Raw genomic sequence first — 20,023 nt, 5'->3', positions numbered from 1 at the left:
TGAATGGAGGGACGAATGGAGACGTGTCGTCTTCAGCAATGAGAGTCGCTTCTGCCTCGGTGCCAATGATGGTCGTATGCGTGTTTGGCGCCGTGCAGGTGAGCGCCACAATCAGGACTGCATACGACCGAGGCACACAGGGCCAACACCCGGCATCATGTTGTGGGGAGCGATCTCCTACACTGGCCGTACACCACTGGTGATCGTCGAGGGGACACTGAATAGTGCAAGGTACATCCAAACCGTCATCGAACCCATCGTTCTACCATTCCTAGACCGGCAAGGGAACTTGCTGTTCCAACAGGACAATGCACGTCCGCATGTATCCCGTGCCACCCAACGTGCTCTAGAAGGTGTAAGTCAACTACCCTGGCCAGCAAGATCTCCGGATCTGTCCCCCATTGAGCATGTTTTGGACTGGATGAAGCGTCGTCTCACGCGGTCTGCACGTCCAGCACGAACGCTGGTCCAACTGAGGCGCCAGGTGGAAATGGCATGGCAAGCCGTTCCACAGGACTACATCCAGCATCTCTACGATCGTCTCCATGGGAGAATAGCAGCCTGCATTGCTGCGAAAGGTGGATATACACTGTACTAGTGCCGACATCGTGCATGCTCTGTTGCCTGTGTGTATGTGCCTGTGGTTCTGTCAGTGTGATCATGTGATGTATCTGACCCCAGGAATGAGTCAATAAAGTTTCCCCTTCCTGGGACAATGAATTCACGGTGTTCTTATTTCAATTTCCAGGAGTGTAGTTGCTGAACAGTTCAAACAAAACTTGAGTCTCATTTCAAGTAAGTACCCCGCTCATACAATTATAGTCGGTGGTGACTTCACTCTACCCTCGATATGCTGGAGAAATTATACGTTCAAAGCCGGCGGCAGGCATAAAACGTCATCCGAAATTGTACTGAATGCTTTCTCAGAAAATTATTTTGAACAATTAGTTCTTGAGCCCACTCGAAGCGTAAATGGTTGCGATAGCATCTTGACCTCTTAACAACAAATAATCCTGGACAAATAGTGACGACTGCTACGGTCGCAGGTTCGAATCCTGCCTCGGGCATGGATGTGTGTGATGTCCTTAGGTTAGTTAGCTTTAAGTACTTCTAAGTTCTAGGGGACTGATGAGCACAGCTGTTAAGTCCCATAGTGCTCAGAGCCATTTGCACCATTTTTGAACAAATAGTGAGTTTGTTGTTGTTGTGGTCTGTCTTGAGACTGGTTTGATGCAGCTCTCCATGCTACTCTATCCTGTGCAAGCTTCTTCATCTACCAGTACGTACTGTAGCCTACATCCTTCTGAATCTGCTTAGTGTATTCATCTCTTGGTCTCCCCCTACGATTTTTACCCTCCACGCTGCCCTCCAATACTAAATTGGTGATCCCTTGATGCCTCAGAACATGTCCTACCAACCGATCCCTTCTTCTAGTCAAGTTGTGCCACAAGTTCCTCTTCTCCCCAATTCTATTCAATACCTCCTCATTAGTTATGTGATCTACCCATCTAATCTTCAGCATTCTTCTGTAGCACCACATTTCGAAAGCTTCTATTCTCTTCTTGTCCAAACTGGTTATCGTCCACGTTTCACTTCCATAAATGGCTACACTCCATACAAATACTTTCAGAAACGACTTCCAGACACTTAAATCTATACTCGATGTTAACAAATTTCTCTTCTTCAGAAACGCTTTCCTTGCCATTGCCAGTCTACATTTTATATCCTCTCTACTTCGACAATCATCAGTTATTTTGTTCCTCAAATAGCAAAACTCCTTTACTACTTTAAGTGTCTCATTTCCTAATCTAATTCCCTCAGCATCACTCGACTTAATTCGACTACATTCCATTATCCTCGTGAGTATAGTGAGCATTGTGACGAATAGAGGGATTAGCGACCACAAGGCAGTTGCTGCTTGGCTCAATACCGCAACACCTACAACCATCAAAAAGAAACGCAAAATATATCTATTTTAAGAAGCTGATAATAATGTTCTTAACGCCATTTCAAGAAACAGTCTTCACTCCTTCCGATCTGATCATGTAGTGTAGAAAAGTTGTGGAATGTTTCCAAAGAGATGGTATCGACACGAATTGAGAGTTATATCCCACATAGATTAATAAGTTATTGTACTGATCCCCCATGGTACACAAAACTGGTCAGATCGTTGTTGCAGAAGCAACGAAAAAATCATGCCAAATTTAACAGAACGCAAAATCCCCAAGATTGGCAAAGTTTTACAGAAGTTCGAAATGGCGCGTACTTCAATGCGAGATGCTTCTAATAATTTCCACAACGAAATTCTGTATCGAAGTCAGGCAGAAAACCCAAAGAGATTCTGGTCATACATAAAGCACACCAGTGGCAAGACGCAATCAATACCTTCACTGCGCGATAACAACGGTGAAGTCACTGATGACTGTGCCACTAAAGCAGAGTTATTAAACACGGTTTTTCGAAACTCCTTCACCAAAGAATACGAAGTAAATATTCCTCAATTCCAATCAAGAACAACGGCCAAGATAAGAAACGTAGAAGTAAATATCTTAGGTGTCGCAATGCACCTTAAATCACTTAATAAAGACAAGGCGTCCAGTCAGATTGTATACCAGTCAGGTTCCTCACAGAGTATGCTGATAAAATAGCTCCATATTTAGCAATTATATACAACCGCTTGCTCACAGAAAGGTCCGTACCTAAATACTGGAAAATTGCTCAAGTCACACCAGTACTCAAAAAGCGAAGTAGGAGTAATCCGCTGAATTACAGGCCTATATCACTAACGTCGATTTGCAGTAGGGTTTTGGAACATATACTGTATCCAAACATGATGAAGTACCTCGAAGAAAACGATTTATTGACACACTGTCAGCACAGATTGAGAAAATATCGTTCTTGTGAAACACAACTAGCTCTTTACACTCATCAAGTAATAAGTGCTGTCGACAGGGGAAGTCAAACTGATTCCATATTTTTACATTTCCAGAAGGCTTTGTAAGTAGGCTGTATAGGTTTTTTTATTGGTAACGCCACGTAGCGCTCTGTATGAAAATCACTGGCTGTGCTGCGTGCAGTCTGTGGCTGGTTTGCATTGTTGTTGGCTATTGTAGTGTTGGGCAGTTGGCTGTTAACAGCGCGTAGCGTTGCGCAGTTGGAGGTGAGCCGCCAGCAGTGGTGGATGTGGGGAAGTGAGATGGCGGATTTTTGAGAATGGATAATTTGGAGGTGTGTCCATCAGAAACAGTACATTTGTAAGAATGGATATCATGAACTGCTATATATATATATATTATGACTATTAAGGTAAATACATTGTTTGTCCTCTATTAAAATCTTTCATTTGCTATCTATGCCTATCAGTAGTTAATGCTTTCCGTAGTTTGAATCTTTTATTTAGCTGGCAGTAGTGGCGCTCGCTGTATTGCAGTTGTTCGAGTAACGAAGATTTTTGTGAGGTAAGTGATTTGTGAAACGTATAGGTTAATGTTAGTCAGGGCCGTTCTTTTGCAGGGATTTTTGAAAGTCAGATTGCGTTGCGCTAAAAATATTGTGTGTCAGTTTAAGCACAATCATGTATAATTTTTCTAAGGGGACGTTTCATATGTCGACTCTTAGCCGAGGATACCTCACTGGAATCTTCTGATTCTTTTTTGGTAGTTTGTGTAATTAGTGTAGCTATTGTTTATTTCTAGCGCGTAATCATAGAGAGAATAACCTTTGTAGTTGTAGTTTTTCATTGTTGTACAGTAAAACAGTTGTGGCATGCATGTAGATTTGCACCAAGTAACTCGCAGCTGCGCTTGCAATTAACTAGATATTAGTTTCAGTGCTATGTTAATGTGTTCTCTTATTTTTTGCTCTTCAAATTGTACTTTTCTGTACTAGGCTCTGTAATACTAGGCTCCAAAGTAAACTGAGAAATAATAGTGACGACGAGCGTAGCTTATCAGCACCACTGGGTAGTGAATTAACAGACATTCGAAGTACTAATTTGGTAATTGTGCATAGGGAAATGGAGCGGGCGGCAAATAATGGTGTAGACAGTCAAACAGGTAGTGAACAGGGAAGCATTATCGATCGATCGGTCGGCAACAGCTCGCCCCAGGAATACGAAATGATAGAACACAATATTGAAAATACTGTAGACTCAGGTTTTGGGTCCTCACCGTTTTCTCAAATGAGTCAAGACACATTTTCTGCTTGTCAAAATGTGAATGTTGCCGGTGAAAGTGCTCTGCCAAAAAGCATAGAGAAACAGATTCCAGACACTAATACATTATTATTGCAATTAATGCAACAAATGGAACAAAATCAGAAACAAATTAAAGAAACACTTCAACAAACACGTGAAGATTTAACTACTGAGTTACATAAAATCGAATCGAAATATCGAAAAGTCTGTAATGATGTAAAAACACAAATTTGTGAGCATTCCCAACCCATTTTTTCGCGTCGTGAAAATGCATTACAGAATCACGAAGCAGCTATAAAGGACCTGCAAACTATTGTTCATGAAAATCACGACACCTTGCAAGCTAAAATTGACTCAGTTGCATCTACCGATTCGGTTACGCAACTTGCAAAAACTCAGGAAAACTTAAAGGACACATTAAATACGATTTCAACACAAATGGACACTCTGAAACTTGGTTCAGAAAAACACACTGAGGAAATAAGTTCACTATCGGAGAAAGAAGCCGAACTTTCGGATCAGTTCACTAACTTATCTACAAAGGTGGATGATGCTCTGAATGACACAAGACCTGTAGCCTTCACTGACACAGAAGAGTACGAACATATTAGGAAATTCAAACAAAATCAGAATCAAATTAACACGCAACACCAAAGAGAAATCCGGGAAGTACAAGATCAGTTGACACAGGTAATACAAGAATTACATACACTCCTGGAAATGGAAAAAAGAACACATTGACACCGGTGTGTCAGACGCACCATACTTGCTCCGGACACTGCGAGAGGGCTGTACAAGCAATGATCACACGCACGGCACAGCGGACACACCAGGAACCGCGGTGTTGGCCGTCCAATGGCGCTAGCTGCGCAGCATTTGTGCACCGCCGCCGTCAGTGTCAGCCAGTTTGCCGTGGCATACGGAGCTCCATCGCAGTCTTTAACACTGGTAGCATGCCGCGACAGCGTGGACGTGAACCGTATGTGCAGTTGACGGACTTTGAGCGAGGGCGTATAGTGGGCATGCGGGAGGCCGGGTGGACGTACCGCCAAATTGCTCAACACGTGGGGCGTGAGATCTCCACAGTACATCGATGTTGTCGCCAGTGGTCGGCGGAAGGTGCACGTGCCCGTCGACCTGGGACCGGACCGCAGCGACGCACGGATGCACGCCAAGACCGTAGGATCCTACGCAGTGCCGTAGGGGACCGCACCGCCACTTCCCAGCAAATTAGGGACACTGTTGCTCCTGGGGTATCGGCGAGGACCATTCGCAACCGTCTCCATGAAGCTGGGCTACGGTCCCGCACACCGTTAGGCCGTCTTCCGCTCACGGCCCAACATCGTGCAGCCCGCCTCCAGTGGTGTCGCGACAGGCGTGAATGGAGGGACGAATGGAGACGTGTCGTCTTCAGCGATGAGAGTCGCTTCTGCCTTGGTGCCAATGATGGTCGTATGCGTGTTTGGCGCCGTGCAGGTGAGCGCCACAATCAGGACTGCATACGACCGAGGCACACAGGGCCAACACCCGGCATCATGGTGTGGGGAGCGATCTCCTACACTGGCCGTACACCACTGGTGATCGTCGAGGGGACACTGAATAGTGCACGGTACATCCAAACCGTCATCGAACCCATCGTTCTACCATTCCTAGACCGGCAAGGGAACTTGCTGTTCCAACAGGACAATGCACGTCCGCATGTATCCCGTGCCACCCAACGTGCTCTAGAAGGTGTAAGTCAACTACCCTGGCCAGCAAGATCTCCGGATCTGTCCGCCATTGAGCATGTTTGGGACTGGATGAAGCGTCGTCTCATGCGGTCTGCACGTCCAGCACGAACGCTGGTCCAACTGAGGCGCCAGGTGGAAATGGCATGGCAAGCCGTTCCACAGGACTACATCCAGCATCTCTACGATCGTCTCCATGGGAGAATAGCAGCCTGCATTGCTGCGAAAGGTGGATATACACTGTACTAGTGCCGACATTGTGCATGCTCTGTTGCCTGTGTCTATGTGCCTGTGGTTCTGTCAGTGTGATCATGTGATGTATCTGACCCCAGGAATGTGTCAATAAAGTTTCCCCTTCCTGGGACAATGAATTCACGGTGTTCTTATTTCAATTTCCAGGAGTGTATTTCAGAGGACACACGCGCTCGAATACGGGAAAAGGGACATAGAAATACGGAACAGCCACAAAATAATAACACAGGGCACTTCGGAAATTATGAAAGAAATTGGCAAGGTACACCGAATTTTTAGATGGAACCGCCGAAACGACGTAATAATGTCCTACATGCGACTCGCCGACATGATGATTTTGACTATAAGCTGTTTATTACTACACATAAATTCAAAACATTCAAGAATTCTGGCAACGACATTCATCCACAAGCATGGCTTGATCAATTCTCTCATTGTTTTCCTCCCAGCTGGTCATTAGAGCACAGATTAGAATTTATGTGTGGCTACTTAGAGAATGAACCAGCTGAAAGAATGCAGTCGGTCATTCACGGTTGTCACAGTGAAGGAGAATGATGAAACATTTCGAACAATCTGAATTTTCCAGTCTTGTGAAATATTTTGAAGACATGTTGCACAAAAATCAGTACCTGTAAAATCCATACAGCCCCTCAGAACTCATCCACATTTGCTTAATCAAATTGCCTGAACATTACCGACACATTATTTTGGCAGGACGTTGCAAAGACGACATTGAAGCTTTTCAGGGACTCTTACAAGAATTAGAAATTGACACTGACAATCGTGGAATGCGAAAACAGGAGCACAACAATTACAGGTCACATCCGTCACAATTCCGCGATGACAGAAATAACACACGACAAGGCTATTCTTACAACGTAAATTGTGGCCAAAACAGACACCACCCGTATGACAACCGTTGGCAGAGTACTAATAATTACAGGGAAAGTGCACCTCTCCGCGGTAATGACTATCACAGAGACAATCAGAGAAAGAGGCAATGTGGGAACCAAAATAATTATTATCAAGGGAGACAGAATAACTTTAGACGCAACGGTCCAGCGCGCAGTTACGATTCAGGGAGAAATTCTCCACCACGTGACCGACAGGAAAGAAACTATGGAACCTACCGACATGACGACAGACGATATGATTGTAACGACAGACCTGAATTGCATCAGAATTGGCGGGATTCAAACAGGGCAGAGCCCTCTCGACAAGGTGAATTTGTAGAAAGTTAACCTCCAAATCCCAATAACGATGCACGCCAACAAAGACACAATAGGCAATGACTCATACCGCTGGCCGCCACAAAACGTACGTATGAAACTGACGACGCAGCTGCCGTAGCTAGTAATTACGTAAAAATGGAAGACATTAGGGACATCTTACTCCAGGAACACGACATAAAACATAACAACATTGCATATCCTGTGATTCACATTACAGTAGATGACGTAAAATTTACAGCAGTACTTGACTCTGGCAGTCCCATTTCAGTAATTAGTGAAACAGCCTTTAGCAAATGCAACAAATCGAATGATTGCCCCACACTTCCGTTACGTAAGATTAAACTACAAGGTGCAGTCGTTGGAAAAAGTGTAGATGTACGCCAACAAACCAACTTAGAATTCTTTTGTCAAAGCCACAGCTTCTCTATGAACTTTCTTATTGTTCCATTATTGTCGACGGAAATTATATTGGGAGTAGACTTTTTGAATGAATACAAAGCAATCTTAAACTTTCACGATGCTGAAATAAGTTTAGAGAAAGAAGGTAAGTCAATAGCTTTGAAATTTGAAGATTGGCTCTCAAACCATGACGAGGAAATTAATCGGCTTTACCTTCTGTTAGACAACAGTTCGGAAATTTTCTATGGAACTAGACACTAACAATCACTCTGCAAGTACTGTCAGGGATGATATCGACGGCATATTTGATACTAATGAGTTAATTCAGAATAAAATTCAAACAATTGAGAATTGTAATGGCAATGATAGGCAGGTCCTTTTTGAGATTTTACAAGCACATTCCACAGTTTTTACTCACAAAACAGGAACAATCAAGGGATTTCAATACCAATTTCGTGTTCGTGAGCATACTAAATTATGTGTTAGACCATACGTAATTCCGGCACATTATAGGGACCGTGTTAGAACAGAAATACAGTTTATGGTTGACGAGGGCATTATTGAGCCTGCAGTAAGCTCATACAACAATCCATTACATGTTGTTGAGAAGAAAAATGGATCGATGAGGCTTGTCTTAGATTCGAGACAAATCAACACTATCATCATTCCTGAAACAGACAGGCCGCAAACGTTGGAAGAACTTCTTCAAAAATTTTGATGGCGTTAAAGTGTTGTCTTCCATTGATCTCAGATCCAGCTTTTATCAGATCGAACTTCATCCAGAATACACAGCTTTCCTTTGTTTCGGCGTTTGTTATCAGTTTCGGAAACTTCCTTTTGGTTTGAACATTTCTTCGGCAGCATTCATTCGTGGGCTAAATTACATATTACCTGAGTTCTTAAAACGTCACATCACCTTATATGTGGATGATATTCTAATAGCAGAAGCCTCATGGGAACAACATAATCGCATCCTCAACAGTTTGTTGCGTATTTTTGCAGAATCGGGAATTACAGTTAACTTGGAAAAGTCTGAATTCGGTAGGTCAAAGGTGGAGTTTTTGGGACATATTATTTCTTCTGAAGGCATTCAGCTGGATCCTGAAAAGTTAGAAGCAATCAGAGCCATTCCAGTTCCACCCACAAAAAAACAAGTTCGCAGTTTTCTAGGTCTCGTAAATTTTTACCGTCGTTTTCTGAATATGCAATTTCTAGTTACACCAAAACTTTGTTCTCTCACTGGAAAAAATACTATTTGGAACTGAGACGAACAAGCACAGTTGGAATTCAATTCTTTGAAAGAAGCGTTACTTCACGCGCCAATACTAGCTCATCCAGATCTGTCACAAGACTTCTGCCTTAGCACGGATTCTTCTAAAGTCGGTCTTGATGCCCATTTATTTCAAGAAGCCATAGAAAATGACACTACTGTTCAAAAAACCATTGCTTTTGCTAGCCGAGTGCTAACAAAATCTGAAAAAAGAATTATTCCGTTACTGAATTAGAAACTTTAGCTATCGTTTGGGCATTTAACAAATTCCGTTTCTTTCTTTCTGGTAAGCACGTAAAAGTATACAGTGATCATCGTGCATTACAATTTCTTATGTCTTCAAAATTAAATCATGACAGGTTGAAACGTTGGGCATTGTTTCTGCAAGAATTCCACTTCACAATAGTCTACATTCCCGGCAAGGAGAACATTGTTGCGGACGCATGTCACGCGCACCGGCTGGGCTTGAGAAAAGTAACACAGAAGGCAACCTCGAGAAAAATTTCAGTATTCTTTACATTCAGAAAGTCGCCTTTGAAAACTTCGTCACCACATCTTTAAAGGACATTGCTCATGAACAAGATAAAGATCCGATTTGGAAAGACATCAAAAGTAAATGGCATGAAAAGACGCACATTCAGATTCGGCATTATTATCTGGTTAGAAACAACATACTCTTCAAACGCTGCACTGTTGAAGACAAGCTATGGGTACTTTGAATTCCAGATGATTTTGTTAATAAGCTCATTTGGTATATTCATTTCAGCTACGCACATTTTGGTTCACGAAAATGTTAACATATTCTTCGAACTACTTGCTATTTTAACAATATGGAAAAGAGAATTCGAAGAGTCTTGTCTATTTGTGAACTTTGTCAAAAGGCGAAACCATCTATGGTCTCACATCGTGCTCCGTTGTTTCCTATCATTCCTTCTAAATTAAAAGAATTTGCTGCTGTTGATCTCTTGGGACCCCTGTCAGAACATCTAATGGGTTTTCGTACGGTCTAGTCTCTGTTGAACTTACTTCAAAATTTGTTTCTTTCACTCCATTACGTAAAGCCACTGGACGGTCTGTATCCAACGCCTTTGTTAAAAATTTCTTACGTGAAGTTGGACACGTTAGTAAAGTCATTTCAGATAACGGACCACAATTCAGGTCTGCTGTTTGGTCGCGCATGCTTCGGAACCATAAAATCAAACCTGTTCTTATTTCATTGTACTCACCACATTGTAACCCGTCTGAACGGATTATGAAAGAAATCAATAAGCTTTGCAGACTTTATTGTCACAGAAAGCATCAGCATTGGGATAGACATTTACACTTATTTCAAAACGTGCTGAATGAAATGCCTCATGATTCCACTGCTTTACCACCTACTCTTGTACTGAAGAATGAAGAACCACCGAACAGAATCAGAGAGCTTGTACTTTTCCTGAATACACGTAAACTTCGACACAAATACATAATTGATTTGGCTATTAAAAATATAAATTCAGCAGCAAACAAAAGGAGAAAACTACACGGTAAAGCAAATGCAAAGAAATTATATATTGGTCAGAAAGTTCTCATTAAAGCTCATTCATTGTCACATAACAAGAAACACTTGAGTCACAAATTCTTTCTAGTTTACAATGGACCTTACAGAATCCGACGTATACCACATGATAATTGCGTTGAAGTTGAAACTCTGCGTAATAGGAAGAGTAAAGGTTTACACCACATTTCACATGTTAAACCGTTTATTGAAAGATTATCTGTTTTTTAACTTAGTCTTTGCCATAAAACTTTTCACTTCATGCTACTAGTACAATTTGTCACACTGAGAAACTGTTAACATGTAACAATGTTTTGAAGTTAACTATCCAGTCTAGACCCTAGGGAAAATATTTAGACAATATTTACGAGTGCATTGCTATAGTGAACAGACGACACAGTGTTATAGTGTGTGTACATTCTTGCATGTTAGTTGCACGATTACGTAACGACTATAAGGCTTACATACTTAGAACATATACAGGTACTGCTAATGAGATTTTAATGCAACATTTTGGTTTACTTGAAAATACATTCTGGATTTAAAGTACTTTCTGTGAGATACCAGATGACACACTGGTTAGTTTATGTGACAGCTACACGATTTTATCACGACGCTGCTAATGGGTGACAATTTACAATGTTACTTTTTCGGTGTTTCTGTTTTATATCTGCACAGTTTTTCTGAATTCTTCTGGAAAGGAAAACATGTTTTAGTAGTAACTTTTGTGGTATAGCTACAATGAGACAGCCTTTTCCATAGTGCAACAATACGTTACAGCACAGTATTTTCTTCATCACGTAATAAGTAAGATATCTATACGCAAAGCATTTCACTTTTGTTTATCATGAAGTAAGTACATTGACTTCTGCAGAACTTAGCTTTCGGAGGACGGTAACTACGACACTTCCACAGAGATTATCTTACAACAAGACGCACAATTTAGCACTACAGTACACGTATTTGAGTGATTAATTTTGTACTTAAATCATTTATTTTTAAAGATATTTGAAGTACAACGATACAAAGGTTTTCCGTGATACATTTCATTCCATTGCTGTAATCTGTAACACCTGAGGGTATAATTACATTAATCCTCAGGGGGGTACACACTTACTTTGTGTACCATGTGTTTGGCAGGCACAAGGAGCCCTAGCTAATATGGTATTTGCTTATACAACTTTACACATCGGTACCATATTTCTCTAACACATAAATTACACAGCTATCTGATCATTTAATTGAGAGAGACAAACATTTTTTTTACTATGTCAGTGACACATGTTTATGCAATTACACAGTTGGATAACTTCACACTTATGAAATTGTATTTTGTCTGTACTTTGTGAATTGTTCATATATTTCTCGGAACCATTGTGATACCATGAGAGCTTTGAATGATGTATTTGGTAAGGGATCATGATTTTTGAAGTACGTTTGAGGTAGATGACTTGAAGGTCTTTAAATTATTGAAAGAAGCTGCAACGATTCTGAGATGTGATTGATCTGTTATGATGTTATTATTACGATGACGATGTGTATTATGTTGTTGAGGTATGTTTATGATAAATAAGCTGAGCATCGTACTTTAAGAGTAAGGAAATGTGTGTAAATGCGTGAATGTATCACAAAGCAGGCAAAAAATGTTTGCACACATTCATAGGATTTTGTTTCTACACATTTGCAATGCAAATTCTCGACCTGTGAAATTTTTTATATGAGACTGTCACTGTAGTGCAAACTGCTGTAATAAATATTTCGGTAAGAAAGTTGAGTGACCTGCACGTAATGCATCGTGGGCGCCCAGCTGTGCCTCCTGCCTGGAGAAAAAGCCATTAGTGTGTGCGTTTCAGAGGACAGAGGTGGAAAAAAAAGAGGCCATTATCCTCGCTATTGACATTCCTCTGTAGAAAGCATCGCAAATACGACACGCTCAAACTTGAAAACATGTGATTACACTGTGGAGCTCTTAATTTATGATATTTACTAAAATGCCTAATGAAATGATGAGAAACATTTACATCTATTGTCTTTCTAGTTGAGAGATTGCTCATTTTGTTTAATATCTGGTCTCCAGCTGTGTTGCAGCATTGGTTTTATAAAATAAAATTAAGTGCATTTGCTAATGTGAACACTTTCTGCCAACAGATTTATTAAATAATAATTTTATGATCCATATTCTTAAAAAAAGGAGCACTTGGAATGGAAAGAACAATAAGAAGGGATTAATAACAGTAACTGCATACATAATTTTCTTTTCAACTACTTGGTAATTTTTTTGGTAGAGTAAGTTATCGTGATGCATCACTCTAGTGTTAAGATGTGACATAGGTATTAAACATGGCCATTTTTACTGTAATATTTTTTCTGCTTGAGCTTTGTCATGATTAGATATAAGTTACAGCATTTGCTGCTGCTGTTTGCCAGGCATAGTGTTACTGAATTTGACTACTCTGTCAAGCCCGTTTTACTACTGATTTATTTTTCTTGTTGCTGCACATTGGCTCATATTAGTTGTAATGTTGCATTTGCTTGGTAATTTAGATTTACTGTAGTTTGCTTTGCCAATTTCCATTTTTTTGTCATTGCTGTTTGTTTTAATTTGTTATGTGCTGCTGCATTGCCTCGTCCCTTGGTATATATATCTGAGCTCAGTAGTTTTAAGTTAGCTTAAGAGGGGGTAGACTATATAAGAAACTAACTATGATGAATTGGAAGAAATGCATTGAGAAGCTATAAGAAAATGGTTTGGCCAAAAAAGTGGTGTACAGTGGAGAAAAACTATTTTTGAAAGAGGATACGAATAAAAAAGTAGGGTTTAGGGACAACAGGTTTAGGTAGGATTTTATTGGAAATAAATGATGAGGTAAGGTAATGGAAAATAAATGATGAGGTAACAAATATGTGAACATATAAATACAGAAAGCATGCTTTGATAGGATTTTTTTGGTGGAAACAAATGTTGAAACAAGATGAAAGATCTATGGAATGAAGTTTTGGGTTGGACTGCAGTACCAAATGTTACACTGAAAACAAACCATGCCCTTTCCTCTTGTGTTATTCTGCTATGTGTTTGTGTACCCTTATGTATTTCCTGTCACTATGTGTTTAGCTAATACGATTTATGTTGTAGAATTTTTCTAGTACTAAGCTACATTCACTATGATGAGGAATATTCTTATCCTCAAATATAATTTGCATTTATAATATGTTATTTTCTTTGTAAAGATATTTAGACATTATTTAGTCTGTTCTGTTTTAATGCTCATATGTGAAATTAATGTTTCGAAAACTATTCTCATTATTTTATATATTTACTTATGTCATAATTCCTGTAACACTGATGTATATGTTTATTTCTATTCTTTTGTAAAGCCTGTATTACTACAAATGTTATCTGTATTATTATGTTTCAATGATGTTTTCTGTATCTTTGTAATTGTATTCTCATGTTATAAAATTGTAATGGACACCAGTTCAGAAAATTAAGTAACTTGTAAGCATTCATTTCAGTGCACACATTTCAGTTGGTCATAGTATATGCACAATATGTAAAAAAAAAAGAGGACTGTTAGTGTTTGCACGTGTGTTAATAATTCAGCAAGGGTCTGGATAACAGCATTGCTGGTTCTAAGGACATTTCAAAAAAAAATTTTTTGTGAGTGCACAAATGGTGGTTCATGGACTTGCTATATTCTCCGCAAGACTCTTCAATTGTGATTGTGCACCTGCACAGTCACAGGAGATGGCTGCTAGCCATCTCTACAAGGACTACAGTGGGTCTACACCTTTGATGACTCACCGATGCCATTATTTCTACAAGGACTGCACTGGGTCTGCACCTCTGGTGGCCCACCAATACCGTAATCTCTACCAGGACTACAGTTGGTCTGCTCTGTGATGACCTACCTACCAATATTCTTCAGTTTTGACTGACTCTGCTGTGGGTTTGCTCTGTTGTGGCCCATTACCTGTCTGCATGTCAAGAGTCAGCACTGTCTTTCCGTTGGAAGGACAACACTACTTCTTCAACACTGCATGGAAATCCACTACTTCAGTGTGCATTTTCTTTAATGCTCAGACTTTCAGAAAAAAAACACTGCAATTTTACTGTGATGAATGATCAGGATTGTCTTTATGGACTGTGAGAAAGTTTTAGCTTTTGACCAACATCGTATCTATAAGTGTGTGCATTTGATTTCTTTGTTATTGTAGTTATGAAATTTTTTTTCAAATCTGTATTGGCCAGTGCCCAAAACAATTTGTAAAATTTTTTGTGGGGAGCATGGGGGCTATGTAAGTAGGCTGTATAGGTTTTTTTATTGGTAACGCCACGTAGCGCTCTGTATGAAAATCACTGGCTGTGCTGCGTGCAGTCTGTGGCTGGTTTGCATTGTTGTTGGCTATTGTAGTGTTGGGCAGCTGGATGTGAACAGCGAGTAGCGTTGCGCAGTTGGAGGTGAGCCGCCAGCAGTGGTGGATGTGGGGAAGTGAGATGGTGGATTTTTGAGAATGGATAATTTGGAGGTGTGTCCATCAGAAACAGTACATTTGTATGAATGGATATCATGAACTGCTATATATATATATATTATGACTATTAAGGTAAATACATTGTTTGTTCTCTATTAAAATCTTTCACTTGCTATCTATGCCTATCAGTAGTTAGTGCCTTCAGTAGTTTGAATCTTTTATTTAGCTGGCAGTCGTGGCGCTCGCTGTGTTGCAGTAGTTCGAGTAACGAAGATTTTTGTGACGTAAGTGATTTGTGAAACGTATAGGTTAATGTTAGTCAGGGCCATTCTTTTGTAGGGAAAGGTCCGAAAGGTTACAGTTCGTAATAATAGACGGAAAGTCATCGAATAAAACGGAAGTAATATCCGGCGTTCCCCAAGGAAGTGTTATAGACTCTCTATTGTTCCTGATCTATATTAACGACATAGGAGACTATCTGAGTAGCCGTCTTTGATTGTTTGCAGATGATGCTGTCATTTACCGTCTTGTAATGTCATCACATGATCAAAATGACTTGCAAAATGATTCAGATACGATATCTGTATGGTGCGAAAAGTGGCAATTGACCCTGAATAAAGAAAATTGTAAAAGTTATTCACATGAGTACTAAAAGAAATCCGGTAAATTTCGATTACGCGGCAAGTCACACAAATCTGAAGGCTGTAAATTCAACTAAATACTTTGGGATTACAATCACGGATAGCCTAAATTGGAATGATTACACAAATAATATTGTGGGTAGAGCAAACCAAAGACTACGATTCATTGTCAGAACACTTAGAAGATGCAACAGGTCTACTAAGGAGACTGCTTACACCACGCTTGTCCGCCTTATTCTGGAGTATTGCTGTGCGGTGTGGGATCCACATCTGGTGGGACGGACGGAAGACATCGAAAAAGTACAAAGAAGGGCAGCTCGTTTTTCATTACCGCGAAATAGGAGAGATAGTGTCACAGACATGATACATGAATTGGAGTGGCAATCATTAAAACAAAGGCATTTTTCGTTGCGACGGGAAATTTCAATCACCAATTTTCTCCTCCGATTGCGGAAACATTCTGTTGGCACCCCATCATCACGATAAAATAAGAGAAATCAGGGTTCGCATAGAAAAATTTAAGTGCTCGTTTTCCCCGCGTGCCGTTCGAGTGTGGAACGGTAGAGAGAGATAGCTTGAAGGTGGTTCATTGAACCCTCTGCCAGGCACTTTACTGTGAATAGCAGAGTAATTACGTCGATGAAGATGTAGATAACATCGAGATCGAAAGTATACTTTTGAAGATATTGCAAAACAGTTACGTACGCTGACAGAGAATGAAATTCCTATGAAAACCGAATGTACCATTCTCAGGTTATATTTGCCGACTATTTGGAAAACGCATTTATAGTTTCTGGTTACATTTTTTGTTGTTAAGCGACCCCTGGACCATACGACAGTTTCGGTCTCTTATAAATTGTCGCCTCATCTGAGAAACAAAAGAATGGTTCCCATTATGCCATCGGGCCACATCAGTTTGTGACTTTCCTGCTTCCATTCTTCCTATGACTCTCGACAGCAGATACACTATGTGATCAAAAGTATCCGAAGACCCCCAATAACATACGTTTTTCATATTAGGTGCACTGTGCTGCCACCTACTGCCAGGTACTCCATATCAGCGACCTCAGTAGTCATCAGACATCGTGAGAGAGCAGAATGGGGCGCTCCGCGGAACTTACGGACTTCGAACGTGGTCAGGTGATTGGGTGTCACTTGCGTCATGCGTCTGTACGCGAGATTTCCACACTCCTAATCATCTCTAGGTCACTCTTTCAGAAGTAATAGTGAAGTGGAAACGTGAAGGGACACACACACCACAGAAGCATACAGAGATCACTGACAGTTGTGGCCATTTGTAATGTGTTATAGACGGTCGAGACCATCACACAGGAATTCCAACCTGCATCAGCATCCACTGCAAGTACTATGACAGTCCGGAGGTGAGAAAACTGGGATTTCATGGTCGAGCAGCTGCTCGTAAGCCACACATCACGCCGGTAAATGACAAACACTGGAAAAACGTTGTGTGGAGTGACGAATCACGGTACACAATGTGGCGATCCGATGGCAGGGTGTGGGTATGGCGAATGCCCGGTGAACGTCATCTGCCAGTGTGTGTAGTGCCGACAGTAAAATTTGGAGGCGGTGGTGTTATGGTATGGTCGTGTTTTTCATGGAGGGGGCTTACACCCTTTGTTTTTGTGTGGCATTATCACAGCACAGGCCTACATTGACGTTTTAAGCACCTTCTTGCTTCTCACTAAGAGAAATTCGGGGATGGCGATTGTATCTTTTAACATGATCGAGCACCTGTTCATAATGCTCGGCCAGTGGCGGAGTGGTTACATGACAATAACATCCCTGTAATGGACTGGCATGCACAGAGTCCTGACCTGAATCCTATAGAACACCTTTGGGATGTTTTGGAATACTGACTTCGTGCCAGGTCTCACAGACCGACATCGGTACCTCTCCTCAGTGCAGCACTCCGTGAAGAATGGGCTGCCATTCCCCAAGAAACCTTCCAGCACCTGACTGAACGTATACCTGCGAGAGTGGAAGCTGTCATCAAGGCTAAGGGTGGGCCAACACCATACTGAATTCCAGCATTAGCGATGGAGGGCGTCACGAAGTTGTAATTCATTTTCAGCCAGGTGTCCGGACACTATTGATCACATAGCGTAGTTTATAGGCGTCTTCTTTGTGGCACACTGCACCGTCTGTGCCTGTACGCACAGCGATTGTGGATGTGGGACTACCCTGCTAACACTACCCAGCTCCTGACGTTATTACTGGTGTGGCTGTCCATTGATCGGAATGCCATCTTCCGTGCAGAACACGAAAGTTCTGACACTTTGTCTTATTACACTCGTGGAAAGGGAAAAAAGAACACATTGACACCGGTGTGTCAGACCCACCATACTTGCTCCGGACACTGCGAGAGGGCTGTACAAGCAATGATCACACGCACGGCACAGCGGACACACCAGGAACCGCGGTGTTGGCCGTCGAATGGCGCTAGCTGCGCAGCATTTGTGCACCGCCGCCGTCAGTGTCAGCCAGTTTGCCGTGGCATACGGAGCTCCATCGCAGTCTTTAACACTGGTAGCATGCCGCGACAGCGTGGACGTGAACCGTATGTGCAGTTGACGGACTTTGAGCGAGGGCGTATAGTGGGCATGCGGGAGGCCGGGTGGACGTACCGCCGAATTGCTCAACACGTGGGGCGTGAGGTCTCCACAGTACATCGATGTTGTCGCCAGTGGTCGGCGGAAGGTGCACGTGCCCGTCGACCTGGGACCGGACCGCAGCGACGCACGGATGCACGCCAAGACCGTAGGATCCTACCGCCACTTCCCAGCAAATTAGGGACACTGTTGCTCCTGGGGTATCGGCGAGGACCATTCACAACCGTCTCCATGAAGCTGGGCTACGGTCCCGCACACCGTTAGGCCGTCTTCTGCTCACGCCCCAATATCGTGCAGCCCGCCTCCAGTGGTGTCGCGACAGGCGTGAATGGAGGGACGAATGGAGACGTGTCGTCTTCAGCGATGAGAGTCGCTTCTGCCTTGGTGCCAATGATGGTCGTATGCGTGTTTGGCGCCGTGCAGGTGAGCGCCACAATCAGGACTGCATACGACCGAGACACACAGGGCCAACACCCGGCATAATGGTGTGGGGAGCGATCTCCTACACTGGCCGTACACCACTGGTGATCGTCGAGGGGACACTGAATAGTGCACGGTACATCCAAACCGTCATCGAACCCATCGTTCTACCATTCCTAGACCGGCAAGGGAACTTGCTGTTCCAACAGGACAATGCACGTCCGCATGTATCCCGTGCCACCCAACGTGCTCTAGAAGGTGTAAGTCAACTACCTTGGCCAGCAAGATCTCCGGATCTGTCCCCCATTGAGCATGTTTGGGACTGGATGAAGCGTCGTCTCACGCGGTCTGCACGTTCAGCACGAACGCTGGTCCAACTGAGGCGCCAGGTGGAAATGGCATGGCAAGCCGTTCCACAGGACTACATCCAGCATCTCTACGATCGTCTCCATGGGAGAATAGCAGCCTGCATTGCTGCGAAAGGTGGATATACACTGTACTAGTGCCGACATTGTGCATGCTCTGTTGCCTGTGTCTATGTGCCTGTGGTTCTGTCAGTGTGATCATGTGATGTATCTGACCCCAGGAATGTGTCAATAAAGTTTCCCCTTCCTGGGACAATGAATTCACGGTGTTCTTATTTCAATTTCCAGGAGTGTATATCGTTACTTAACTACAGGACGGGAAAATAGCAGTTTGTTGCAGTAATTTTGGACACCAGTGTATTTGGATTCAGACGCTCTAAAGTGCGCAAACGAAAAGTATAAAACCGCAGGGATATAGGAACTTTATATCAGGAATACTAGAATTGGAAATAAATGTAATGTCTAAGTGACAAAGATCATCGACATAAGCATGCACGCCGACTATGTGGGTGGGCCGAAGCTTGAGCACCCACATAAATAATCTTGTTGGTGCGCCGCATACATAAAACTTTAGTTTGATAAAAACAAATATTTCTCACTTGCCTTCATCAAAAAGTAATGAACTATTACAACACTGATATGGAAGTTAATATTCTGACTTCGAAAACATGTTTGTTTCAGGTGGCTTTGTACAAAGGCAACCAAGCAACACACTCCCCTGTTCCTTGCCTTTCTGTGGCCAAGACAAAGGCACTCCCCAGAATAACAGTCGCACTATACTGTGAATCAAGTCCCGTCTTTGCGGCTTTCTCTCATCTATCCTTAACAGTGACACGCTACAATACGCCCACTCCATTCGTCAACAATTGTTTTAAAATACCT

This window comes from Schistocerca cancellata, chromosome 11 (genome assembly GCF_023864275.1).
Source record: "Schistocerca cancellata isolate TAMUIC-IGC-003103 chromosome 11, iqSchCanc2.1, whole genome shotgun sequence".
NCBI classification, from domain to species: domain Eukaryota; kingdom Metazoa; phylum Arthropoda; class Insecta; order Orthoptera; family Acrididae; genus Schistocerca; species Schistocerca cancellata.
Note: the sequence above shows the minus strand (reverse complement) of the source record.